Genomic DNA, 26,705 nt, shown 5'->3' with positions numbered 1-26,705 from the left:
CCGGCCCGAGGCTCAAGGGAGAGGAGAGCTGAGCGCTCCATCATTGCAGCCGCCTGCTTCCAGGCCCTGAGCTGGAGCCGCTGAGCACGGTGCACCAGTGGGGGTGGTCCTGGAAGCGGGGGTGTGTGTGTTGGGGAGAAGGCGGTCCAGCCCCTGCCTCCCAGCCTCGCTCCCCATTTCTGTCCTGCGTGTGCCTGACACCCCAGCTTCCCACCGCCCGGATGCCTGCTCTCCATTTCCTGCACTCAGACCCACGCCTCGGGGCCCAGCCAGACTTCACCTCCTTCACGAAGCTGCCCTGATCCCTCCCACCGCAGGTGAGCGTGGGCTGTGCTGTGTGTCCTCCTTGGTCCCTGTAAACAGGTGACTGCACTGTAGTTGGGTCCCTGTCTCATCTCCCCAGCTGCACTGGGAGCTCTTCAGACAGGATCTGTGTCTGATTCCTCTTGGGGAGCCCAGTGGTGCTTGACCTGGGTTGTGGGCATCCCAGGGAGAAAACCGCACATGCAAAGTGTCTGTGGGAAACTGAGCAGTTCAGTGAGTAAAGTGCAAGGCGTGGGCGGTGCTGAAAGGTCTGCAGGGGGCCAGTCACACAGCGTCCCGAAAGCCCAGTAAGGAACTGGGACTGGCCGGGGAGGGGATGAAAGCTGGCGATGGATTTCAAGGAGAGCAGCACTGGCTGACTGCACATTGGGCTGCTTAGCCTAAAAAACCAAAACTGGGGAGATTAAGGAGTGCAGCAAGATCCCCAGCCCGCCCCAGCCCTCCTCTTGCTTCCCCAGCTGTGCTCCCAGGGTGTGGCACGAAGGCGGAGCCTCTCTGATGGGTCAGATGCAGACTCATGGGCAGGGTCCCTGAGCATTGAAAGGCTGTACACACAGCGCCAGTGGGCTGAGCAGCGTTCCTCGGGCTTCCCAGGAGCCCACGCGGGAGCTCCCAGACGGACACCTGGCACACAGATTCACCACCTCAAATGGAAATACCAGGTTCCTGGGAATCTGGAACTTGCTTTTTAAAAGGCACCTTTCCATCATCCCCTCCACCCCTCTGGGCTGCTGTGTGTTATCAAGACTCCTCCCTATGGACCCCCCAGGATGTCTGGCTCATGCGGAGCTCCCCTAGAACCTCAAGCTGCCGAACAGCCCATGCTTTGGTCAAGCCTCTTAGAGGGGCCGCTCCGTGCCACTGTTATAAAAAGGAGAAATCACAGTAGAATACAAGTCCCACATTGCAGTCAGGGAACTCTACTATACAGGAAAGTGACCCCAACCCTCTTTGAGGGGGCACACCCCCTGTCACTTCTCTGACTCCCCACACAGGCTGGTTCATGGTGCTTTGTTATCCTATAATGAACCTCTTGCTTGCAATGAACACAGGCTGCGTCCTCTGACATAAAGCATACCAGTGTTTTCTTAGGTCATTTTTTCAAGGTAATAGAAATAAAAACAAAAATAAACAAACGGGACCTAATCAAACTTACAAGCTTTTGCACAGCAAAGGAAACCATAAGCAAGATGAAAAGACAGTTACGGACTGGGACAAAATATTTGCAAACAGTGTGACTGACAATGGCTTAATTTCCAAAATGAATAAATAGCTCACACAACTCAATAACAAACAACCCAATCAAAATATGGGCAAAAGACCTAAATAGACACTTCTCCAAAGAAGACATACAGATGGCCAATAGGCACGTGAAAAGATGCTCATCGCTAATTATTAGAGAAATGCAAATCAGAACTATAATAAAGTATCTCCTTATACCAGTCAGATTGGCCATCATCAAAAAGTTTACAAATAACCAATTTTGGAGAGGGTGTGGAGAAAAGGGAACGCTCCTACACTGTTGTGGGAATGTAAGTTGGTGCAGCCACTATGGAAAACAGTGTGGAGGTTCCTCAAAAAACTAAAAATAGAATTACGATATGATCCAGCAATCCCACTCCTGGGCATATATCCAGACAAAACTCTAATTCAAAAAGATATGGGGCTTCCCTGGTGGCACAGTGGTTGAGAGTCCGCCTGCTGATGCAGGGGACACGGGTTCGTGCCCTGGTCCAGGAAGATCCCACGTGCTGCGGAGCGGCTAGGCCCGTGAGCCATGGCCGCTGAGCCTGCGCATCCGGAGCCTGTGCTCCGCAACGGGAGAGGCCACAACAGTGAGGCCTGCGTAACGCAAAAAAAAAAAAAAAGATACGTACACCCAAAGTGTTCATAGCAGCACTATTTACAATAACCAGGACATGGAAGCAACCTAAATGTCCATCGACAGATGAATGGGTAAAGAAGATGTGGTACATATATACCGTGGAATACTACTCAGCCATAAAAAAAGAATGAAATAATGCCATTTGCAGCAACATGGATGCAACTAGAGATTATCATACTAAGTGAAGTCAGAAAGAGAAAGAAAAATACCATGTGATATCACTTACATGTGGAATCTAAAATATGACACAAATGAACCTATGAAACAGAAAGAGACTCACAGACATAGAAAACAAACTTATGGTTACCAAAGGGGAAAGGGAGTGGGGGAGGGATAAATTAGGACTTCGGGATTAACATATATTGTACAAACTACTATATGTAAAATACATAAATAACAAAGTTCTGTAGAGCACAGGGAACTATATTCAATATCCTGTGATAGACCATCGTGGAAAAGAACATGAAAAAGAAGGTATATATGTATAACTGAGTCACTTTACTGTGCAGCAGAAATTAACACAACATTGTAAATCAACTGTACTCTAAGAAATAAAATAATTTAAAAAAATCTTGGGCTTCCCTGGTGGTGCACTGGTTGAGAGTCCGCCTGCTGATGCAGGGGACGCGGGTTCGTGCCCTGGGCCGGGAAGATCCCACGTGCCGTGGAGCGGCTGGGCCCGTGAGCCATGGCCGCTGAGCCTGCGCGTCCGGAGCCTGTGCTCCGCAACGGGAGAGGCCACAACACTGAGAGGCCCGCATACCGCCAAAAAAAAAAAAAAAAAAACCTTCATGCTGTGGACTTCATGAAAAAGTGCCTGGAGGCTGGAGGAGCTCTGTTGATTTTTTTTTTTTAAGGACCCTGATGACCAGCTGGGCCAGCATCACCTTAGTGAAGTTACCTTGGCCAGTGGTTTTGAGGAGCTTTGAACAGTCCATACAAGCCTCCTTGTCAGCAGGGAGGCTTCAGTGAGGCCCGTCACCTGCTAACTACACTAACTCACAATGTTAACCAACAATGCTAACTATGCTAACATTGCTAACTACCTTGTTTTATTGCAGTTTGCTTTATTGCGCTTAGCAAATATGCATTTTTTAATATCTTTATTGGAGTATAATTGCTTTACAATGTTGTGTTAGTTTCTGCTGTATAACAGAGTGAATCAGTTATATGTATACGTGTATCCCCATATCCTTTCCCTCTTGAGCCTCCCTCCCACCCTCTCTATCCCACCCCTCTAGGTGGTCACAGAGCACTGGGCTGATGTCCCTGTGCTATGCAGGAGCTTCCCACTAGCCATCCATTTTACATTTGGTGGTGTATATACGTCAGTGCTACTCTGTCATTTCGTCCCAGCTTCCCCTTCCCCACCGTGTCCTCAAGTCCGTTCTGTACGTCTGTGTCTTTATTCCTGCCCTGCCACTAGGTTCATCAGTACCGTTTTTTTTTAGATTCTGTATATGTGCGTTAGTATATGGTATTCATTTTTCTCTTTCTGACTTACTTCACTCTGTATGACAGACTCTGGGTCCATCCACCTCATTACAAATAGCTCAGCAAATATGCATTTTTTTACAAATTGAAGGTTTGTGCCAACCCTGCGTCGAGCAAGTCTGTCAGTGCCATTTCTCCAACAGCATTTGCTCAGTTCAGGTCTCTGTCACATTTTGATAATTCTCAGAATACGTCAGGCTTTTTCATTATTATTATATTTGTTATAGTGATCTTTGATCAGTGATCGTTGATGTTACTGTTGCAAAAAGATTACAGTTCCCTGAAGGCTCAGAGGATGTTTGGTAGTTTTAGTAATTAAGTATTTTGAAATTAAGGCCATGTATATTTTCTTAGACATAACACTATTGCACACTTAATAGACTACAGTATAGTGTAAACATAACTTTTATATGCACAAAAAAGTTTGTGTGCATATAAAATGCCTAAAAGTTTATGTGCATATAAAGACTTGATTTATGGCTGTATTCACTTTATTGCATTGGTCTGGAACCAAACCTGCAGTATCTGAGCTCCCTGCATACTACCTGTGCTAACCAACTACAGTAACAATACTAATTATATTAACAAGACTAACTATGGTAATGATACTAACTAAATAAAAATGTTTTATTTCAAGGAAAAAAATGAGAAAAAAATGTGAGCTAAAGATCAAATAAAGATTATCGGTAGATTTCTCATCAGAAACCTTGGAGGCCAGATGGCATGGTTTGAAGTATTCAGAGTATTGAAGGGGAAAGCTGTCAATCAAGAATCCTATACCTGGCAAAACTGTCCTTCAGAACTGAGGGAGGAATTAAGACCTTCCCAGATCAACCAAAGCTGAGCGAGTTCTTTACCACCAGACCTGCCTGCGAGGGGCTTGTCCTTCAAAAGCTGGTGCTGTTGTAGCTGGTGTTAAAAGACTTACTTAAAAACCCCCTTTGTGGGGGGGCACACAACATAAAGATGTAATTTTGTAACATCAGTAAGTGAAAGGGAGGCGGGTCAGAGTTGTATAGGAACAGTTCTTGTATGTTTTTTAAAAAAATTATTTATTATTTTCGGCTGCGTTGGGTCTTCGTTGCTGCGCGCGGGCCTTCTCCAGCTGCAGCGAGCGGGGGCTACTCTTCGCTGTGGTGCGCGGGCTTCTCGTTGCAGTGGCTTCTCTTGTTGTGGAGCACGGGCTGTAAAGCGCAGGCTTCAGTAGTTGTGGAGCACGGGCTTTAGCTGCTCCGTGGCATGTGGGATCTTCCCGGACCAGGGCTTGAACCTCTGTCCCCTGCATTGGCAGGCGGATTCCCAACGACTGCGCCACCAGGGAAGCCCTCTTGTATGTTTTTGAAGTTAAGCTGGTATAAATTGGCCTTATACTGTTATTAGGATGTCAGATGTAATTCCATGATAATCAGAAAAAAGAGCCATAGGATATACGCAAAAGAGGAAATGAAGAGGGAATTAAAATGTTTCACTATAAAAATCAGCTAAGGACAAAAGAAGATAGCCATGCAGGAAGTGAGGGAAGAAAAGCCATAAGGCATATGAAACACAAAGGAAAATGATCGAAATAAGTACTTCGTTACTAGTAATTCCTTTAACTATAAATGCATTAAACTGTCCAGTTAAAAGACAGATTGGCAGATTGGAGAGAAAAACATCTATCTGCTTGCTGTCCACAAGAGACTCACTTCAGAGCCAAAGACATAAAAATGTTTAATGTAAAAGAGTGGGGAAAAGATACATGCAAATAGTAACCAAAAGAGAGGGCGACTATACTAATCTGAGGTAAAGTAGATTAAGTACAGCAAGAAGATAAAACAGTGATTAACATTTACACACCATTTGACAGGCCATCAAAATATATGAAGCAAAAATTAACGGAACTGAAGGGAGAAGTAGTTCGACAGTAATACTGAGTGACCCAGACAGAAGATAAGTGGGGAAGTGGAGGACTTGAATGACACAGTAAACCAATTCGGTCCAGCAGACACACGACCCTATCCACCACCAACAGAACACGCATTCTTCTCAAGTAGACATGCGTCATTCTCAACGATAGAATATATGTTGGGCCATAATTTAAGTCTCCGTATGTTTTAAAAAGTAGACTGTCATACAAAGTACCTTTGTGACCACAAAGAGATGAAGTTTAGAAATCAGTAACAGGAGGAAAACTAGAAAATCCAGAGATGTGTAGATATTAAATAACACATTCTTAAAGAACTAATGGGCCAAAGAAGAAATCGCAAGAGAAATTTTAAAATATTTAGGGACAGGGAATTCAGTGGCAGTCCAGTGATTAGGACTTGGTGCTTTCATTGCCACGGCCCGGGTTCAATCCCTGGTTGGGGAACAAAGACACCCCGCAAGCCGTGCGATGTGGGAAAAAAATTTTTTTAGGGACAGATAAAATAAAAACGACATACTAAAACTTATGGGCCATGGGACTTCCCTGGCGATCTAGTGGTTAACACACTGCGCTCCCAATGCAGGGGGCATGGGTTCGATTCCTTGTCGGGGAATTAAGATCCCGAGTGCTGGGTGGTGTGGCCAAAATAAATAAAGTTTTAAAAATAAATAAAACTTACGGGACACGGCAAAGAAGTGCTAGGGGGGAAATTTATAACTACAAATGCTAACAAAGATTAGTGCAGAAAACCCTTTAGATTGACTAAGAATTTTAAAAAGGCTCATATCACTAAAATCAGAAATAAAAGTGGGGATGTTGCTACCCATTCTATGAATAAAAAGGATTATAAGAGAGTCTTAGGAACACTTGCACACCAACGAATTGGATAGCGCGGATGAAATTGACAGTTTCCTAGCAGCACACAAACTGCCAGAACTAAACAGGAAATAGACAGTCATACTTGTCAGGCTGGGAGACTGAGTCCGCTATCATAGACCTCCTGACAGGGAAAAGCCCTGGGTTAAGCTCGGAGATTGAGTCCGTTATCATAGTTCTCCTGACAGGGAAAAGCCCTGGGTCTGATGGCTCCACCGGTGAGTTCTAACAGACGTTTAAAGACAACACCAGTTCTTCTCAGATTCTTCCCCCACGTTGAAGAGGGGGCAAGATTTCTTAACTCACTCTGTGAGGCCAGCATTGCTCTGATACGAAAGCCAGACAAACACTACAAAAAAAAGAAAACCACAGAGTAGTATCTCTTATGAACAGTGATGCAAAAGCCCTTAACAAAATACCAGCAAATCAAATTCAGCAGCATATTAAAAGGATTATATACCATGACCAAGTGGGATTTATTCCTGGAATGCTAGGATGGTTCCACAGCCAAACAGCGATCATGAATACACCGCATTAACAGAATGAAAGGGAAAAAAACCATGTCATCTCAGTTGATGCAGAAAAAGCCTTTGACAAAATTCAGCACCATTTCACAATGAAAACGAAACACTGGGAATAGAAGGAAATTATTTCAACATAATAAAAGCCATGTATGAAAAACCCACAGTGAACGTTATACTCAGTGGTGAAAGACTAATACTTTGTCTTCTAAAATCAGGAACGAGGCAAGGATGCCCACTTGTACCCCTTCTATTCCAAAGACTACTGAAAGTTCTAGCCAGAGCAGTTTGGCAAGAAAAAGAAATAAAACATCCAAATTGGAAAGCAAAGAGATACATGGCCTTATACGTGGAGTACCTTAAAGATTTCATACCAAAAAATTAAAAAACTAAAACCTGCTAAGAGCTAATAAACTAGTTCAACAAAGTTTCAGGATACAAAGTGAACACACAAAAATCAGCTGCATTTCTTTTTCTTTTTCTTTTATAATTAACTAATTTATTTATTTTTGCCTGCATTGGGTCTTCGTTGCTGTGTGCAGGCTTTCTCTAGTTGTGGCGAGCGGGGGCTACTCTTCATCCCGGTGCATGGGCTTCTCATTGCTCTGGCTTCTCTTGTTGCAGAGCTCGGGCTCTGGGCGCGCGGGCTTCATTAGTTGTGGCTCGTGGGCTCTAGAGTGCAGGCTCAGTAGTTGTGGCGCACAGGCTTAGCTGCTACGTGGCATGTGGGCTCTTCCCGGACCAGGGCTCAAACCTGTGTCCCGTGCATTGGCAGGTGGATTCTTTTTTTTTTTTTTAAGTAAGATATTTTAATATAATTGCCTTATTAATAAAAACATGGAACGCTTTGCGAAGTTGCGTGTCATCCTTGCGCAAGGGCCATGCTTATCTTCTCTGTGTTGTTCCAATTTTAGTATATGTGCTGCCGAAGCGAGCATGGCAGGAGGATTCTTAACCACTGCGCCACCAGGGGAGTCCCCATCAACTGCATTTCTGTAGACTAAAAATGAACAATCCAAAGAGGAAATTAAGGAAACAATTCCATGTACAGGAGTATCAAAGAGAATAAAATACCTACAAATAAATTTAACTTGGTAGGTGAGAAAGACTTGGAAAGTAAAAACTATAAACATTGCTGAGAGAAGTTAAAGATGTAAATAAGTGGAAAGACATCTCACATTCATGGATTAGAAAAATTAATATTCTTGGGAAACCAGCTACAGATTCAACGCAATCCTTTTCAAAATCCCAGTGACGTTTTTTGCAGAAATAGAAAAACTTATCCTAAAATTCATGTAGAAAATCATGGGACCCTCAATAGCCAAACAATTTTGAAAGCTCAGAGTTGGAGGTCTCTCACTTCTTGATTTTAAAACTTACTACAGAGGACTTCCCTGGTGGTCCAGTGGCTAATACTCCACGCTCCCAATGCAGGGGGCCCAGGTTCGATCCCTAGTCAAGGAACTAGATTCCACATGCCACAACTAAAGACCCTGCATGCCTCAACTAAAGACTCCACATGCTGCAACTAAAAGGTTCCTCATGCCTCAACTAAAAGACTCCGCATGCCACAACGAAGATCCCGCACGCAGCAACGGAGATCCTGCGTGCCACAACTAAGACCCAGCATAGCTAAATAAATAAATAAACTATAGTAATCAAAACAGTGTGGTATCGGGATAAGGATACACACGTAAACCAGTGGAACAGAATAGAAAGCCCAGAAATTAATCTTCACATTCACGGTGGATTGAATTTTGACAAAGGTTCCAAGTCCATTTAGTGGTGAAAGCAGTGCCTTCAGCAAATCATAATGGTGCTGAGAAAACATCTACCTGCAGAATGATTTGGACCCGGACCTATCATCATATAAAAAAATTAAAACCGGGCTTCCCTCATGGCGCAGTCGTTGAGAGTCTGCCTGCTGATGCAGGAGACATGGGTTCGTGCTCCAGTCCGGGAAGATCCCACATGCCGCGGAGCGGCTAGGCCCCTGAGCCATGGCCGCTGAGCCTGCGCGTCCAGAGCCTGTGCTCCGCAACGGGAGAGGCCACAACAGTGAGAGGCCCACGTACTGCAAGAAAAATAAAATAAAATAAAAAAATAAAACCAATCAAAGACCTAAATCTTTTTTTTCTTTTTAAAATTTATTTTATTAATTTATTTTTGGCTGTGTTGGGTCTTTGTTGCTGCGTGTGGACTTTCTCTAGTTGCGGTGAGTGGGGACTACTCTTTGTTGTGGTGCGCAGGCTTCTCATTGCGGTGGCTTCTCTTGTTGTGGAGCACGGGCTCTAGGTGTGCGGGCTTCAGTAGTTGTAGCGCACAGGCCCAGTAGTTGTGGCACACGGGCTCTAGAGCGCAGGCTCAGTAGTTGTGGAGCACGGGCTTAGTTGCTCCGCGGCATGTGGGATCTTCCTGGACCAGGACTCGAACCCGTGTCCCCTGCATTGGCAGGCGGATTCTTAACCACTGTGCCACCAGGGAAGCCCAGACCTAAATCTTTTTTAAAAGAATTTTATTGAAGTATAGTTGATTTACCATGTTATGTTAATTTCTGCCGTACAGCAAAGTGACTTCGTTATGCATATTCTTTTTCATATTCTTTTCCATTATGGCGTATCACAGAATATTGAATATAGTTCCTTGTGCTATACAGTAAGACCTTGTTTATCCATTCTATATATACTAGTTTGCATCTGCTAATCCCAAACTCCCAATCCATCCCTACCCCACCCCTCTCCCCCCCTGGCAACCACACATCTGTTCTCTATGTGTGTGAGTCTGTTTCTGTTTCATAGATATGTTCATTTGTGTTGTATTTTAGATTCCACATGTAAGTGATATCATATGGTATTTATCTTTCTGACTTACTTTGCTTAGTATGGTATTCTCTAGGTCCATCTGTGTTGCTGCAAATGGCATTATTTCTTTCCTTTTTATGGCTGAGTAATATTCCAGAGCTTGTGTGTGTGTGTGTGTGTGTGTGTGTGTACACACATATACATGTATATACATACACACACCCCCCCCACATCTTCTTTATCCATTCATCTGTCAGTGGACATTTAGGTTGTTTCCATATCTTGGCTATTGTAAATAACGCTGCGATGAACATAGGGGAATGTATCTTTTTGAATTAAAGTTCTGTCTGGCTATGTGCCCAGCAGTGGGATTGCTGGATCATATGGTAATTCTATTTTTAGTTTTCTGAGGAACCTCCATACTGTTTTCCATAATGGTTGCACCAGTTTACATTCCCACTAACAGTGTAGGAGGGTTCCCTTTTCTCCACACCCTCTCCAATATTTATTATTTGTACACTTTAAAAAAATTATATGGATGCGTCGGATCTTAGTTGTGGCATGTAGGATCTTAGTTGTGGCATGTGTGCTCCAGAGTGCTCAGGCTCAGTAGTTGTGGCATGTGGGCTTAGTTGCCCCACGGCACGTGGGATCTTAGTTTCCCGACTGGGGATTGAACCTACATCCCCTGCATTGGAAGGCGGATTCTTAACCACTGGATCACCAGGGAGTCCCTTGTAGCCATTTTTTTTTTTTTTTTTTTTTTTGGCTGCACTGGGTCTTCGTTGAGGTGTGCAGGCTTCTCTTGTTGCAGAGCACAGGCTGTAAGCACGCGGGCTTCAGTAGTTGCAGCACCACAGGCTCAGGAGTTGGTGGCACGCGGGCCCTAGAGCATATGGGCTTCAGTAGTTGTGGCTCACAGGCTCTAGAGCACAGGCTCCCCTTGTAGACTTTTCTTTTTTCTTTTTTTTTTTTTGAGGTACGCGGGCCTCTCACTGTTGTGGCCTCTCCCGTTGTGGAGCACAAGCTCTGGACGTGCAGGCTCAGCGGCCATGGCTTACGGGCCCAGCTGCTCCGCCGCCTGTGGGATCTTCCCGGACTGGGGCACGAACCCGTGTCCCCAGCATTGGCAGGCGAACTCTCAACCACTGCGCCACCAGGGAAGCCCCCCCTTGTAGACATTTTAATGATGGCCATTCTGACCTGTGTGAGTTGGTACCTCATTGTATTTTATTTTATTTTTTAATTTGGCTGCACCAGGTCTTAGTTGTGGCACGTGAGATCTTTAGTTGCAGCATGTGGGATCTTTAGTTGCGGCATGCAGGATCCTTTAGTTGCAGCATGTAGAATCTAGTTCCCTGACCGGGGATCGGACCCAGGCCTCCTGCATTGAGAGTGCGGAGTCTTAGCCACTGGACCACCAGGGAAATCCCCCTCCTTGTAATTTTGATTTGCATTTCTCTAATAATTACCGATGTTGAGCCTCTTTTTATGTGCCCGTTGGCCACCTGTATTTCTTGGGGGGAATGTCTGTTTAGGTCTTTTGCATATTTTTTGATTGGGTTGTTTTTTTGTTATTGAGTAGTGTGAGCTGTTTGTATATTTTGGCAATTAAACCTTTGTCAGTTGCATTGTTTGCAAATATTTTCTCCCAGTCCATAGGTTGTCTTTTCGTTTTGTTTATGGTTTCCTTTGCTGTACAAAAGCTTGTAAGTTTGATTAGGTCCCATCTGTTTATTTTTGATTTTATTTCTGTTGATTTGGGAGGCTGACCTAAGAAAACATTGGTATGATTTACATCAGAGAATGTTTTGCCTATGTTCTCTTTTAGGAGTTTTATGGTGTCACATCTTGTATTTAAATCTCAAAGACCTAAATCTAAAGAGTTAAAACTTTGAGGGACTTCTGTGGTGGTCCAGTGGTGTTAAGACTCCGTACTTCCACTGCATGGGGCGTGGGTTTGATCCCTGGTTGGGGAACTAAGATCCCACATGCCACGTGGTGTGGCCAAAAAAAAAAAAAAAAAAGTTGAAATCGGGGATATTTCAGGAGATGGATTCAGCAGTGATTTTGTGGATATGATACCAAAGGCACAGGCAACAATAGAAAAAAAAGGTAAATTAGACTTTATCACAATTAAAGACTTTCGTGTTTCCAAGGACAGCATTAGGAGAGTAAAAAGTCAGCCTACAGAATGGGAGAAGATGTTTATAAATCATACACCTGATAAGGCTTAATATTCAGAATACATATTTAAAGCTCCTGCAAGTCAACAACAAACAAGCAGTTTGATTAAAAATGGGTTCAGGACCCAAATAGACATTTCTCCAAAGAAGATATAGAAATGGCTGATCCACACACAAAAAATACACAGCATCACTAGTCGATAGCAAATTCAAAACAGTAATATACTACTTCACACGGATTATGATGGCTCTTGTTTTTAAAAATGCAAAAAACTTGTGTTGGTGAGGATGTAGAGAAATTGGGACCCTCGTGTATTGTTGGTAGGAATGTAATATGATGCTGGAGTTGTGGAAAGCAGTGTGGTGGTTCCTTAGGAGATTAAACAAAAGTACTGTATGTCCTGGCACTTAGGTGTATATACCCACAAGATTTGAAATCAGGATCTCAAACAGATACCCGTACACTATTGTTCACGGCAGAATTATTCACAACAGTCAACAGGTAGAGAGTACCTGTGTGCTCATCAAGTGGTAAATGGATAAGTCAAATATGGTATCTAGATACAGCGGTGTATTACTCACCATATAAAGGAATGAAGTTCTGGTGTGGGCTGCAATGTGGACGAATCTTGAAATGAAAGCATGCCAAGTGAGATAAGCCATACAGGAAAGGAGAAATATTGTATGACCCCGCTTACAAAAGCTATTTAGATAAGGCCAATTCAGAGACAGAAGGTAGAATAGAGATTACCTCTCCCCTGCGGGGGGAGCAGGAAATGGGGTTATTGCTTAATCTGCATAGAGTTTCTGTTTGCCCTGATGAAAAAGTTCTGGAAATAGGTAGTTGTGATGGTTGCACCCCAGGGTGATGTTCTTAACACACGCAGAAATTAAGATCAGTATCTTCTCTTCAAACAAGTTCTTTCTCCCAAATAAAAGCCAAACAGCATCTTAACTGACAGACCTCTGACCTTGAAATGTGATTTTGTAGTCACATCAAGGTTGGTAAGCAGCAGTAGGGAAACTGAGAACCTCTATTCTAAAGCTGCTGTCCTAAGTCGACCACGCACCACCGCCTTGTAGCATGCTCAGCAGCGCTGCGTGGACCTGTGCAGAAGCACGCAGACCTGGCCCAGTTACGGACCGTTCGGCCCTTTGCCTTTGCAGCGTGGTACTGGTGTGCTTCCACCTTGAGTTAGTGTTTGGCAGTGATATTCCTAAATGTTATCCGAGGCAAGCTGTGCATCGGTGATCTTCTGAGGCGTGTGGATCTTTATTTTGCCAGAATCTTGCCAGCACAGTTTGAGTCCCTTTAAAGCTATACTTCAGTAATAACCTGTGGATAGTAACCTTTGAAATGGAAGCAGAGTGTTCGGAAACTTCTGACATCCTGTTCTTTAGCACTTCCTCCTCAGCCTAAGGAGCTGGACTTTGGCCTGAGCCCTGCAGTGTGCCGGGTTTTCACATCTACCTGGTGTGATGGTTAATTTTGTGTGTCAACCTGACCGGGCAAGGGATGCCCAGGTATTTGCCTAAAGCATCATTCTGGGGGTGTCTTTGCCGTGTTTCTGGATGAGATTCACAGTTGAATGTGTGGACTGAGCAAAGCAGACTGCCCTCATCCAATCCTGGGAGGCCCAACTAGAAAGAAAGGCTGAGGAAGAGAATTCACTTTGTCTGCAGGTTTTCTCCTGTCTTCTGTCTCAGACTGGATCTGACACCACCAGCTCGCGTGGTTCTCAGGCCTTCACACTGCAGATCGTGGGACATCTCGGCCTCCATAATCACGTGAGAACTTCCTTACTAAATCTAAGTACTAAATCTCATGTATGTATTATATAATCTCATACAGTGTTACATAAACATAAATCTCATATATATGAAGTTTATTTTATTTTTTTTACAAACAAAAAAATTTTATTGTAATTGAATTTTGTGTAAATTTCTGCTGTACAGCAAGGTGACAGTGATACATTTATGTATACATTCTTTTTCTTTTTTTTTAACATCTTTTGGAGTATAATTGCTTTACAGTGTTGTGTTAGTTGTTGCTGTATAACAAAGTGAATCAGCTATACGTATACATATATTCCCATATCCCCTCCCTCTTGTGTCTCCCTCCTACCCTCCCTATCCCACCCCTCTAGGTGGTCACAAAGCACCGAGCTGATCTCCCTGTGCTATGCGGCTGCTTCCCACTAGCTATCTGTTTTACATTTGGTGGTGTATATATGTCAGTGCCACTCTCTCACTTCGCCCCAGCTTACCCTTCCCCCTCCCCGTGTCCTCAAGTCCATTCTCTATGTCTTTGTCTTTATTCCTGTCCTGCCCCTACGTTCTTCAGAACCTTTTTTTTTTTTTTAAGTTTCCACATATATGTGTTAGCATACGGTATTTATCTTTTTCTGACTTAATGAAGTTTATTTTTAACAACAGATTTTAAATATCACTTAAACGTAACTGGTAAAACGTGGGCTTATATATGGTGTCAACCGAACCATTAGGCTCTGTTCCTTCATCCTAATGGTTCTGTTTCTCTGGAGAACCCTAACTAGTACATCTGGCGTTAATAGAGTTACTCTTCCTAGAGACAGGCCCCAGAGCATCATTATGCTGATCTTTACCATACCTCTGCTTCACAAGTACTTCTTACAATTCAGGGAACTAGTCTGATTTGAGAATGGCCAGATGTACTCTGACTGGCAAAAAGGTCATTGCAGTCGCCAAGCCAACAGGTTTTTTTTTTTTTGGCCGTACACGGGCCAGCCTCTCTGCGGCATGTGGGATCTTCCCGGACCGGGGCTCGAACACGTGTCCCCTGCATTGGCAGGTGGATTCTTAACCCCTGCGCCACCAGGGAAGCCCCAAAATGATTTTTTAAAATTCTATTTCAGTCATTCCTTCTGTATTCCTTCTACTCTCTTTTTTAAATTAGTTGATTTACAATGTTGTATTAGTTTCATGTGTACAGCAAAATGATACAGATATATATCTATTCTATTTCAGAGTCTTTTCCATTATAGGTTATTACAAGATACTGAATATAGTTCCCTGTACTATACAGTAGGTCCTTATTTTTTTATCATGTATTCCTTCTACTGGCATTCATGTGTTAAAAATTTTTTCCCACTTGTCAACTGGCAAATTTTTCTCCACTTGTACAATTCCTTTTTTTTCCCCCATAAATTTATTTTATTTATTTATTTTTGTCTGCGTTGGGTCTTCGTTGCCGTGCGCGGGCTGTCTCTAGTTGGTGGCGAGCGGGGGCTGCTCTTCATTGTGGTGCACAGGCTTCTCGTTGCGGTGGCTTCTCGTTGTGGAGCACGGGCTCTAGGTGCGTGAGCTCAGTATTTGTGGCTGTCAGGCGCTAGAGTGCAGGCTCAGTAGTTGTGACGCGTGGGCTTAGTTGCTCCACAGCATGTGGGATCTTCCCGGACCAGGGCCCAAACCCGTGTCCCCTGCGTTGGCAGGCGGATTCTTAACCACTATGCCACCAGGGAGGTCCTACAATTCCTATTGAAAAGGCAGGATACACTAATTGTTTTTCTCTAATCATGGGCTTTCAGAGTGAGGAATTATTATATGAAATAATCTTCATCAGAATTTACACTTCGTAACATTTTTGGTAGCTGATTATAAAGTCATGACTGCAGAAAGGAATCATGTGGTACATTTAGTTCAATCTTACACTTGCTCTCCTGATGAGTGTCCTGTCTTCTGCTTACCATGACAGTGTTTTCCCGGTGCTTCTTGATATATCCTACTTTATTCAGCAACTGGTGGTTATTCCGTTTCCTTGATTCAAAACTCATTTGTTAAACCACTGGTCCGGATCCTGTCCTCTGGAGTAATGCAGTTGGGCACACGTTTATTGTGTATTGAGGCTGCCAGTGTTTGAGTGCCTTTTTTCAGTGGAGCACATCAGAGTTCATGTGATGTTTTTGCATTTGTGTCTGCATAGGTAGAGGGGCCAGCTGAGAACCTAGAGACTTCTTCACGTTAGAAGGTGTTCCGGTGTTATTTGGGTTGGGTTAGGCAGGATAGGTGAATAGGTGTGAGAAGCAGTGACGGTGAGGAGGGGCAGGAAGGTCATTCCAGTTAAAAACATGTCACGGCAGAGTCCGAGGTAGATGAGTTGAGGGCGCTGGAAAGGGACTGGATCTGGAGAAGTGGGAAGCTGTGGGCAGGAGCCTGGTGTGCGGTCAGGGCCATCACTGCACTGCTCCTGGTTGCCGTGGACTGGGTGGAGGGTTCCTGGCAGCCTCCCAGGAGAACCTGGGAATCCATGTCCCGCCCAGCGTGGTGACGGTGAGACATCTCGTGATTTCACCTCTCTTCTCCGTTTTTGACTTTTTAGTCCTGGGGGCCCGGATTATTTTGCTTACGTGTAGTCTGTTCTGTGTTCGTTGGTTGATGCCCGTTGGGATGTGTGTTCTGGAGCTGTGCTTCAGTACAGGTGGACTAGCTGGGGCTCACTGGCGTCCCTGAGGGCCGTGTGTGTTTGCAGCAGTTGCTTCGTTCTTGATTAGACTCTTGCTGCTGTTCCTTGTATCTTTAAATGTTAAGAAAGAATATATCTTAATTTTAAGTTTTATATTTGGTGGAAGATTCCCTCAGTCATGGGGCTCATCTCAGGAAGAAGGGTGGAGACTAAAATAGGTTCTGTAATTGAGCTGTCACAGGACAAGGAACCCCACAGCGCACTGAGTTGGAGAACGTTGTACTGGATTAATGTCACCAGGACCCAGTTGTAGCTCCAGGAATTTGAGAAGTAGAGACACGTTGGTCTCTGGCTCCTCTGCCTCTTCATTCTCATATCTTCTCAGGAACACACCCACCTTTTACAGAGTTAGGAATTCAGTGTAAGGCCCAGGGAGAGCAAATTACTTACTTACCTCAACTTGCACAGCTCATAAGTTTCAGAGCCCAGATTTGAACCAGAGCTTTCAGGTCCCAAGCCCTTGGTTGGTCTCTCATCCCCCAAGTTCCTCTTGCATGTGAGTGAGGAGCAGATCTGAGCCCCTCCGGGGGAAAGGAATTGGGAATGCCCCTGGAGCCATAGCCTGCTGACCAGCCTTGTGTGACCAGCTGTAGACCAGTAGGAATCTTGTCGCTCTTCATGTTCTCTTCAGAGTATTGCGTTTTTGCCTCCGAAGATGAACCAAAATGCTTAAAACTTTTTTGGAAATGTTGGCTGTTTAAGTCTAGCTGTTGGGTTTTTTGTTGTTTTTGGTTTATGGGGGGCTGGGGGGGTGAGCGGAATGCAGGATATTAGTTTCCCAACCAGGGATCAAACCTGCGCCCGCTGCAGTGGAAGCACGGAGTCTTAACCACTGGACCGCCAGGGAAGCCCCTAGGTGATGGGTACTGTTAAAAGATAATTTTCAAGAAAATGTAAGATGATGACTGTCATTTAAATATGAAATGAACAAAGAACAGACATACATGGAAGTTGGTAATGTTGCAGGGAACCTGCAGTTGGACACAAAACTGCCTTTTCCGGTGGAAGTTTGTGCAGATAGAATTCATTTGTGTAGACAAGAGCCATTTGTTCTACCATCATTACTACAACCTACAGTTGGTCAAGGGCGGTGAGACCCCAGAGTCTAAGTAGTGCATCATTTCCCATTGGAGGCATCCCATACTTTTTTTTTTTTTTGGCTGTGCTGGGTCTTAGTTGCAGCACGCAGGATCTTTAGTTGCGGCATGCGGGATCTAGTTCCCTGACCAGGGATTGAACCTGGGCCCCCTGCATTGGGAGCGCAGAGTCTTAACCACTGGACCACCAGGGAAGTCCCCCATACTCTTTTTAATTGCAAGTTCCCTTACAGCATATGAGTTGATAATGCTACTCTCTCTACTTCTTTCCTTTCATATTAAAATTTTTAAACACTTGTTTTTGTTGGGGAGGCTTTGTGAATTGAAGCCCCAGTGGTTACATATTAGGTTTAATGTACTTTGATGACATGATATGAAATATGGTCTTTATTTTAAAGCTGATGTATTTGGGAACATTTTCTTCAAGTATCTGTTCTGAGAATGATGACCCTTGTGACAAGGTATGGGACTCCTGGTACTCCTATATTCCTAGTATCTGACTTGGAAGCAATACCCAAGGTTTCGAGCCTGTAGACCCTTAAACTTTGGACAAGAGTTTGCTGCTGTAACTAGCATTTCCCCTGGGGGTAACTCCACCTGTGCGCTTCAGTGTCGGAGAGGTAAATGCTGTGTAGCCACAGTTTTGTATTCCTTTGATCTTATTCTTTGGAGAGGTGGAGGAGTTTAGGTGGTGTGACAGTGCAGAAGTTGAAATTGAAGTTCACTGTTTGGAAGAAGCAAACCAGTGTTTGGAACTAAAGGGCTCTTGCATACCCGGACAGCCAGCGGCCATCGAGAGTCCTTATGTCTTCAGTTAAACGTGAGGAGGGGTGGGCTGCCCTGCAGGGAGAGTCCTCTTTGGGGGTCTGTTGACTGGAGAATAGCAGGAGCGTGGGGGAGGAGAGGCAGCACTAATGCAACCTTCACATTTGTAGCCTGGCCTTTGGCCACAGCTTGTGTTGACTTGAGGAGGAAGGCTGCTGGCTTAATGATGCTCTCCACCTCGCCCTCCTGGGGACTCTGGTTGGATCTGTCTTCCATTGATTTCCACCTTTCCTCTCTTAGGAGGGTAAAGGACACATTCGCTTCTCATCTGATAGAGCTCAGCCTGCCTCTCTGGCTTCTTTCCCTCTGTCTTGGTGGCATGTTGTATCACGTGACCTGGGCTTCCCTGCCTGAGATTCTAGAACATGGACCCGTGAGCGGTGGCGTTAACTTGTTGGCGCCTAACCTGACCAGGCGTATTACATTCTGCAACGTCTGCTGTACTTGTTTCGGAGCTTTAAAAACTGCCCAGTGTGGAGACAGGTTATCACTTACCTGACTGGATTTTTGTCTTTTATTTTGGCTTCTTGATTAGGAAGTGGCCAGGAAGAAATTGTTTTGAAATGTAAGTCTAGCTGTGTGAGACACCTCAGTCACCATGGTTCTTCCAAGGGTTCTTGAGAACAAAATACGTGTGACCACCTTCCGCAATCGCATCCAGCTCCTAAGAGGATCTAATGAAACTCTCTGCACTGTCAGGAGAAGACTTTCACACCTAATCAAAGGAGGATTTCAAGATTTGGTTGACGTTTTCATACTTTTACCTTACCCAGGCAGATTGGTCAGTGCGACCTGTGTCTGGTCCTTGATGCTCCTTGTGTAGTTCACAGTGCGGTTTGCTTTCAAACAGTTAACTGGACCTCAGTCTCAGTGGGTTACAAAGGACCTAGGGTAGTGTTTGGACACGCCTAGGCTGCTAGGACCAGTGGCTCCAAATATTTTGAAGTGGTTATGATGCAGCCAATATCTTGCTGTAATATTCTCATGAAAAATTCGCATGTTAACTAATACTTTCTAAAGTTTGCTCTTGAGGAGCTAGTATCTTTACTGTGTTTTCAAGAGTGAAAGAAGATGGGCTAGATAATCAGTAATTAATGGCCATAAATCGAGATATGAGATGTTTGAGGACTATCTACTAATGCTAGTAAAATCCTCCAGGGTTGTTTAGACCAGCACCATACCATAAAACTTCCAGTGATGATGGAAATGTTCTCTGTGCTGGCCAGTGCGGTAGGTGCTAGCTGTGTGGCTTGTGAGCACTTAGTGTGGCTTGTGTGGCTGAGGAGCTGTATTTGATTTCATTTAAATGGCTAGTGACTGCTGTGTAGGACAGCACAGGCCTAGACCAGCCTTTCTCAACCTTTTTTTTTTTTTTTTTGCGGTATGCGGGCCTCTCACTGTTGTGGCCTCCTCCGTTGCAGAGCACAGGCTCAGGACGCCCAGGCCCAGCGGCCATGGCCCTCGGGCACAGCTGCTCCGCGGCATGTGGGACCCTCCCAGATCGGCGCATGAACCCACGTCCCCTGCATCGGCGGGTGGACTCTCAACCACTGCGCCACCAGGGAAGCCCTCTCAACCACTTTTGATTATTGCACCTCCCTTCTGCTCCGCAGGGCTTTTTAGATTTTTTTCCCCTAATTGTCTCCCCTACCCCAGTAAAGTTTTAATACCATGTATGTACTGTGTCTACCTGTTTTTACATTGCGGCTTCTAGAGGGCCACAAACCATTGTTAATAACACCCCCGCTGGGAATGCGTGGCCTGGACTAAGCAAGGGTTGGCATTGTCGAGAAGCTTAGCCTGACGGCAGTACGCTTTCCTGAACAATTAGAATGACTGCTGAGGCTGGTGGTACCTGTGAGTGCAATTAAGAACATGAAAGCTGAGTGAGTTTTTAGAGGTTTGTAAAATTCTCCACATCCTTATGGCATCACCATGTGTTAGTAATGGACGGTACTTTTACAAAGAGGCAGGCATTTTAAGAAGTACAGTGAATCTGATCTAGTCAGAGGTAAGCAACCAGGAAGTTGAGTGATCTGGAAGCCACGTTGCGTGGACAGGAGTTGAGAAAAGATGTTGGCACTGGTGATGGAGTGTCTGAGTGTCTCTAAATCCCTCTGCAGCCTTTGACAGTGGAACACTGCACAGGAGGTACTTCATGGTCACTGTGAGTGTGCAGGCAGGAACTGGGCGAGGTGTCGGTGCCACGGAAGAAGTGTCTCTGCTAATAAAAGCTCAGGATAAAATGACTTCTGAGGACCCATTATGGCTGAGTTTAAGGTGATTTGGCTTTGTTCTACCCTTGGCCTCACTGTTTTTTTTTCCCTATCTATTTATTTATTTATGGCTGCGTTGGGTCTTCGTTGCTGTGTGCGGGCTTTCTCTAGTTGCGGCGAGCAGGGGCTCCTCTTCACTGCAGTGCACGGGCTTCTCATTGCAGTGGCTTCTCTTGTTGTGGAGCGTGGGCTCTAGGCGCAGGCTTCAGTAGTTGTGGCGCATGGGCTCAGTTGCTCTGCGGCATGTGGGATCTTCCCGGACCAGGGCTCGAACCCGTGTCTCATGCATTGGCAGGTGGATTCTTAACCACTGTGCCACCGGGGAAGCCCCCTCACTGTTTTTAGAATCACACAGAACCCCTTGTCCAGCAAGGAGTTGTGAAATAGCCAGCTGAATGTGGCCACTGAAGTTTCCAGTTTAACACTTGAAAGCTACAAAACAGCATGCTCTGTTCAGCTTACAGAGAATTATGATGGCTTCCTTTTGAAATAAGAAGTGTTTGTAGTTTTCTGTAGGTAAACCCCAGCCTCCAACCCAGTAACTGACACCTACTGGACCCTCAGCAGGTGTTTGAACTGAACTAGGTGTTCTTACCCCTAGGTCATGGTTAGTGACCACTGTTACTGAAAAAAATGGGGATACATGATTGGACATGTTTAAGTCTGAAGCATGGAGGACGGATTGCAGGACATGGGATGTTTTAGTCTGAGATCGTCTGATCGACGTGGGTCAGGATCTTGGGAGCCACCCTCCTAGGGCGCACATGCCTATACAGTGAATGCACAACAGTAGAAGCAGAGGCAGGAATTCAAATTGTAAGTCGCTTAGTGACCCAGTGCCCATTTCTCAGTTCTGCTTTTTCTTCCATGGCATTGGCCATCGATCTTCCTCCAGTGACAGGTCTCATGCCAGATATGACTCCACTGCAGTGTTTGCTGATGTACGGCACAGGGCCTCAGTGCTGGTGTACAGTGTGGTTTTAGGAAGCACATCAGTGAAGGTGCGATTTGTCTTAGATGAGTAACTAGGACCTCAGACACATTTATGTGGGTTAACGTGCGAATATAGCAAAAGTCAAACAGGTAGTATGAGAGGCTGTAGTGATGAGATTTGGAAAGTGAAGTAATACTAGTTGACCAGGTACACGTTTTTATTCACTGTTAGAAAAGCCCTCGTGTCATAATAGCCACTTATTGAGTAGATTTAATGAGCCAGATAGAGCTTTCTCTGCATTATCTCACTTGTAGGGGATGCTCATTTTTCACATGAAAGCACATTTAAGTTCACACAGCTGGATGTGCGAGATGGGATTTCATCCCATGGTTGTGACCCAAAGCCCATAGTCTTTGCATGGCCGTTGCACCTCCCCTGTGGAGGGGTGGCCTTTAAATTGCCTTGCTTGGTCAGTTTCTAGCCGTCCTTCTCTCCCTGGTGTTCAGTACAACCATTTATCTGCCTCCCTGAGAGTTTGGGAGCGCCCGCTTCTGACTATCATTCAGTGGGGTTGTGATCGCAGGTTCCTTAAGCAAACTGGAATGGGACAGTCAGAGCAGAACTATAAAATAGAACCTGGCCTGGTGCCTTGCACTTAGATACCCCGTGAAAATTTCAATGTTGGAGAAGCCAGTGATTCTTGTTGGAAGAACTCTGGAGCTGGACTGCCTCATTTCAAATCCTGGCTCCAGGGACTTTCCCTAGTGGTCCAGTGGTTAAGAATCCGCCTTCCAATGCAGGGGACATGGGTTTGATCCCTGGTCGGGGAACTGAGATCCCGCATGCCGCGGAGCAACTAAGCCCATGCACCGCAACTGCTGAGCTCTTGCGCTCTAGGGCCTGTGCACCACAACGAAAGATCCCTCATGCTGCAACGAAGATCCTGCATGCCACAGCGAAGATCCCGTGTGCCACAACTATGTTATTTAACATAGATAAATAAATATAAAAAAAAAATCCTGGGGCTTCCCTGGTGGCGCAGTGGTTGAGAGTCTGCCTGCCGATGCAGGGGACACGGGTTCGTGCCCCGGTCTGGGAGGATCCCACATGCCGCGGAGCGGCTGGGCCTGTGAGCCATGGCCGCTGAGCCTGCGCGTCCGGAGCCTGTGCTCCGCAACGGGAGAGGCCACAACAGTGAGAGGCCCGCGTACCGCAAAAAAAAAAAAAAAAAAAAAAAAAAAAAAAAAAAAAAAAAAAATCCTGGCTCCAAGATGACTAACTGATGGCCTTGGACAAGTTACCTTACTTGCTGTGTGTGTACGTTTTGAGTGCTAGGGAGAGGCTGCCATTTGAGCCCGAGCTGAATGGAAAAACATTGCAAATGCCAGGACAGTTCTCCCCGTGGCAGAGGCTGGTGCCCAAGGGGTGGGGACGCTTGCTGTGTGCCTCCTCCTTTTACCTGCCTGATGATTGGACATAATCTACCTGGGCTAGAGCTGAGGAGCAGCACCGAGGGCTGCGGAGGCCTCTAACGGAGCAGCGCTGTGCGCGAGCGGCCGAGTCCCCTCTTGGCCCAGGCAGACCTTAGTGAGAGGCGGGGCTAGCCGCGAAAATGATCCAGGCCTGGGACTTGCCTGGTGGTCCAGGAGGTAAGACTCAGCGTTCCCAGTGCAGGGGGCCCAGGTTCGATCCCTGGTCGTGGAGGTAGATCCCGTGTGCCGCAGCTAAGAAGCCCGCATGCCGCAACTAAGAGTCCGCATGCTGCAACTAAAAAAAAAAAAGATCTGGCATGCCACAACGAAGATTGAGCATTCTGCAGCTAAGAGCTGGTGTAGCCGTAAATAAATATTTAAAAAAAAAAAATGATCCAGGCCTGGGGAGGAAACGGAGCTGCCAAGGCATTTCTTTATGTCTTGTGTAATCCGTCTAGATTTTTGCCTACTCCCTTAAACCTTTACTGCTGAAGGATCACAGATCACTGCACACAAGAAAGTAACGTCTCCACTTTTTAAGCGAGAGCACAGACGACAGTTAATACTGTGGCGGATCCAGAGAATGTGCCCTGGTGAGAATGGTCAGCCAGGCTTTTCCTGCTGAGTGATGGGCAGGAGGCTTAAAGTCGTCATGTGAATAAGCGCTAGCCTTGTGCTTGGAAGCTTGGCATCATCCGTGTGGGCCGAGCCTAGCAGAAGGCGCTCGCGGGGGCAGCCCCTGGACCCGTGTCTCCACCAGGGAAGGCTGTGCTCTCCAGGCCCGTGCGGGGCCCCGTGGGAGTTGTCCCCAAGCCCTCACGTGCGGGGCCCCATGGGGAGTGGCAGGTGCACCTGAGACGGAGCATTTGGGGGGAGATGAGGCCTGTTGGGAGCAGTGTTGCCAGATGAGGCGAGGCGGCTCCCTCGAAAGGTTGCCTGGAGCAGCGAGGTGGCTGTCTTGGGCTTTGTGTGCAGCTCAGGCCTCCCACCTTGGTGACGTTGTACTCCCGTGTCCGCCTGTCTTGGCCCCAGGCCTGACGCTCCACCGTCCTGCTTTCTCATCTCAGTCCCCAGCACTTTCCCCTGGGCTTCCTGGGGCTGTCTCTGAAGCTTACGAGGAGTTGAAAACACTGAAGCGTCCTGACAGTTTGGACGCACTGATGCTCCTTCTGAGGCATCGCGTGTGCAGCTGTTGAGCCTCGCTTTGGAAAACGTTCGGTGTTCCTGCCGGTTGGGTTCTCTCTTCTACACCACTCTTGTCTAGGAGTCCATATTTGTCCTGCCCTGTGTATTGTTTGTCTTCTTGCCACCAGGCAGCAGCCTCCAGGAGGCAAGGCCCACCAGCATCGTCCTTCGCACTCTCGTCCAGGGAGCGTTGCTGTTCCCGTGTTCGCACAGCGGTGCAGACTGAAGTCATAAATCCAGCACAGTTAACACTGATACTTAAGATGTAACTAAGTACAACCATATCTTTTAAAAATAGATTTGATTGCAAGATTACCCCAGGCCCTCTAGTATTGGAGGAGAGGGGAATATGATAAAATTCAACTGAGTTCATGTTTTTCATAGTCTTGGAAATCTCTGTAAACTATAACATGGAAGTAGGTGAATGTGAATCTCAGAATACCTGTTCCTTACCAGATCCTTGAGTCAGTTAAAGCAGTGGCTCTTGAACTTTGCAGAGTACAAACTGATTCAGCAAGGCAGGAAATACCACGCGTCCTGCGCACTGCCCCCAGCCATTTACGACCCTTGTGTGGGCACCCTCTTCGGGCAGATTCCATTCTGGGTTGGTCAGAGGTACTGGCAGTATCTCTGCTTTTAGTGGGGTTTTCCTACAGTGAAAGGTAACTATTACTCAGATTCTTTATCACATCTGTATTTTGATCCATGTCTGTCCTCCACTCAGTTAATATATTTGCCACTTAAAGACATTTTGAGCATTAACCAAGCAAACCATATGCTTAATTGAGTAAAGACCTTCTCTTCTTTATGTCGGGGTCACTTCAAACTTAGCATGTCTAAATCAAACATAATTCCCTTCCAGAAAACACCTGGCTCTTTTTCAGGGTTCCCTGTCCGAGGATGCTTTTGGTTGCATCGCGTATGAACCTGGGTGCTTCGTGGCACGCCCCTCGTGTCCTGCCTCTTCTGAGTCCAGTTCATCGCTTGGTGCTGCCCCGCTTTTCTTGGCCCTGGGAGCACCTCCGTTCCCCTCAGTCTCACCGTGGCTCTGGTGCAGTCCCCTTGCCATGGTTACAGCAGCCTCTTCACGTCCACTGTAGGCTCTCCTGCTGCTGAACACTTCCCCCTCCCCCCGCGGCAGGCAGGTTGATGGCTTCACAGTATGGACACTACTGTGTAAGAAGCACAAAGGGTGGGCTTCTCAGTGCTCTGGTTTCAGGGCCCCGCCGTGGCCTGCTAGGTCCCCTGTGGTCTGGCCATCAACCCCCAGGTGTTCGTTTCTCCCTGCAACAAGGCGTTTGCATGCTGCATGCGCTGGTTTTCCTGCCAGGGAAGTTTTGGCGTGCTTTTCCACCTTCAGATCCAGATTCAGTCAGATATTCCTGGAGGAATCCTTCCCTGACTCTCCCAGCTAAGGTAATTACCCTTAAAATTAATTTAATATGTCTCGATCACGGTAGTCTTTTAAAGTAGTTGGGTACCTCCTTAATGTGCTATGTAATGAAAGAGTGTCTATCCCTACCCCTTGGGCCCTCAGAGTGTCCTTTTGAAGGCTTCTAGTAACATCTTCCTGCTGAGTTCCCACGTGGAGGTGGTGGTTCTAGATGGAACATCAGACCAGCAGCCTGTTTGCTAGTATCATTACAGTAGTAAGTCTCACTTGGAGCGCACAGGTTATGCGTTATCTGCAGACCACGTATTTCAAGCTGTACAACCCCAGTGTCTCACAACAGACGGCACCCCTGCATGGATGGCAGCAGCGCTCCGTTAAGAGGACCGCAGTCCAGGGCGGAGAGCCTTTCGAGGACGGCGGCAGAGGTGAAGGCGGTCTTGCAGGTGACTGTCGTCGTGTCCTGCACTGCCCGCAGGCTTCCACGTGGTCAGAGAGCCATGCCCTGAAGGTTGACCTCTTCCACCCAGAGGGCCCTATAGAGCCCCATCCTCCCCTGGCAGGGCGGGAGAGTGTAGCGGACACAGTGGAGGGAGGCGTGAGTCTGTCCTGGGCTCTGGGGAGGTCAGAGGGAGCTTCTCAGTGAAGGTGGCATTTGACCTTAAGGGAGTGAGGAACAGCTCACCACAGACAAAACCTGGTGCCCTCGGAGTTTATAAGCAAGATTTAAGGGTTTAAGGTTATTCTGAAACAGTTGTGTTGAATGAAGGGAAATTGGGAACTGGACAGTGGAAGGGCACAGGAGGTGTGCTAGGCCAGGCTGATGACTTAGGGGAGAGGAGAATAGTGCAAACAAGGCAAAGGCCGGTCACAAGCCAAAAGGAGGCCTAACTGCCTAGATGCCTGTTGTACATTCAGAGGTAGTGATTGTCGTGCCCAGTTGCTGAGTTCTGTGTTCCAGTCTAATCCAGTCTCCATTCCTAGAACACCAGCACTGTCCTGAGCGCCCTGGAAATGACTGGATGATTCCAC

At 46.2% G+C, this 26,705-nt stretch overlaps 1 protein-coding gene and 2 non-coding genes across 5 annotated transcripts in view; 1 reads left to right on the top strand and 2 right to left on the bottom strand.

Annotated features, from left to right (window-relative positions):
* Positions 1-26,705, top strand: part of RAB7A (RAB7A, member RAS oncogene family) — a 69,948-nt gene that overhangs the window by 17,795 nt on the left and 25,448 nt on the right. The window contains exon 2 of one of the 3 annotated variants that reach the window (XM_089919820.1): positions 13,677-13,781. The exons of the other annotated variants lie outside the window; for them this stretch is intronic. The gene's annotated coding sequence lies outside the window, so the exon portion shown is untranslated. The remainder of the gene's footprint in view (positions 1-13,676; positions 13,782-26,705) is intronic. 3 annotated transcript variants of the gene reach the window in all.
* Positions 7,838-7,944, bottom strand: LOC115801561 (U6 spliceosomal RNA). Its single transcript, XR_004021868.1, has one exon. It is a non-coding gene; the product is annotated as a U6 spliceosomal RNA (small nuclear RNA).
* Positions 17,713-17,785, bottom strand: TRNAG-CCC (transfer RNA glycine (anticodon CCC)). The gene has a single exon. It is a non-coding gene; the product is annotated as a tRNA-Gly (tRNA).

The sequence above is a fragment of the Delphinapterus leucas genome, chromosome 10, assembly GCF_059928025.1.
Source record: "Delphinapterus leucas isolate spDelLeu-1000000601 "Yukka" chromosome 10, BTC_Dleu_Yukka2, whole genome shotgun sequence".
Taxonomy (NCBI): Eukaryota; Metazoa; Chordata; class Mammalia; order Artiodactyla; family Monodontidae; genus Delphinapterus; species Delphinapterus leucas.
Note: the sequence above shows the minus strand (reverse complement) of the source record. Positions and strands in the feature narration are given on the sequence as shown.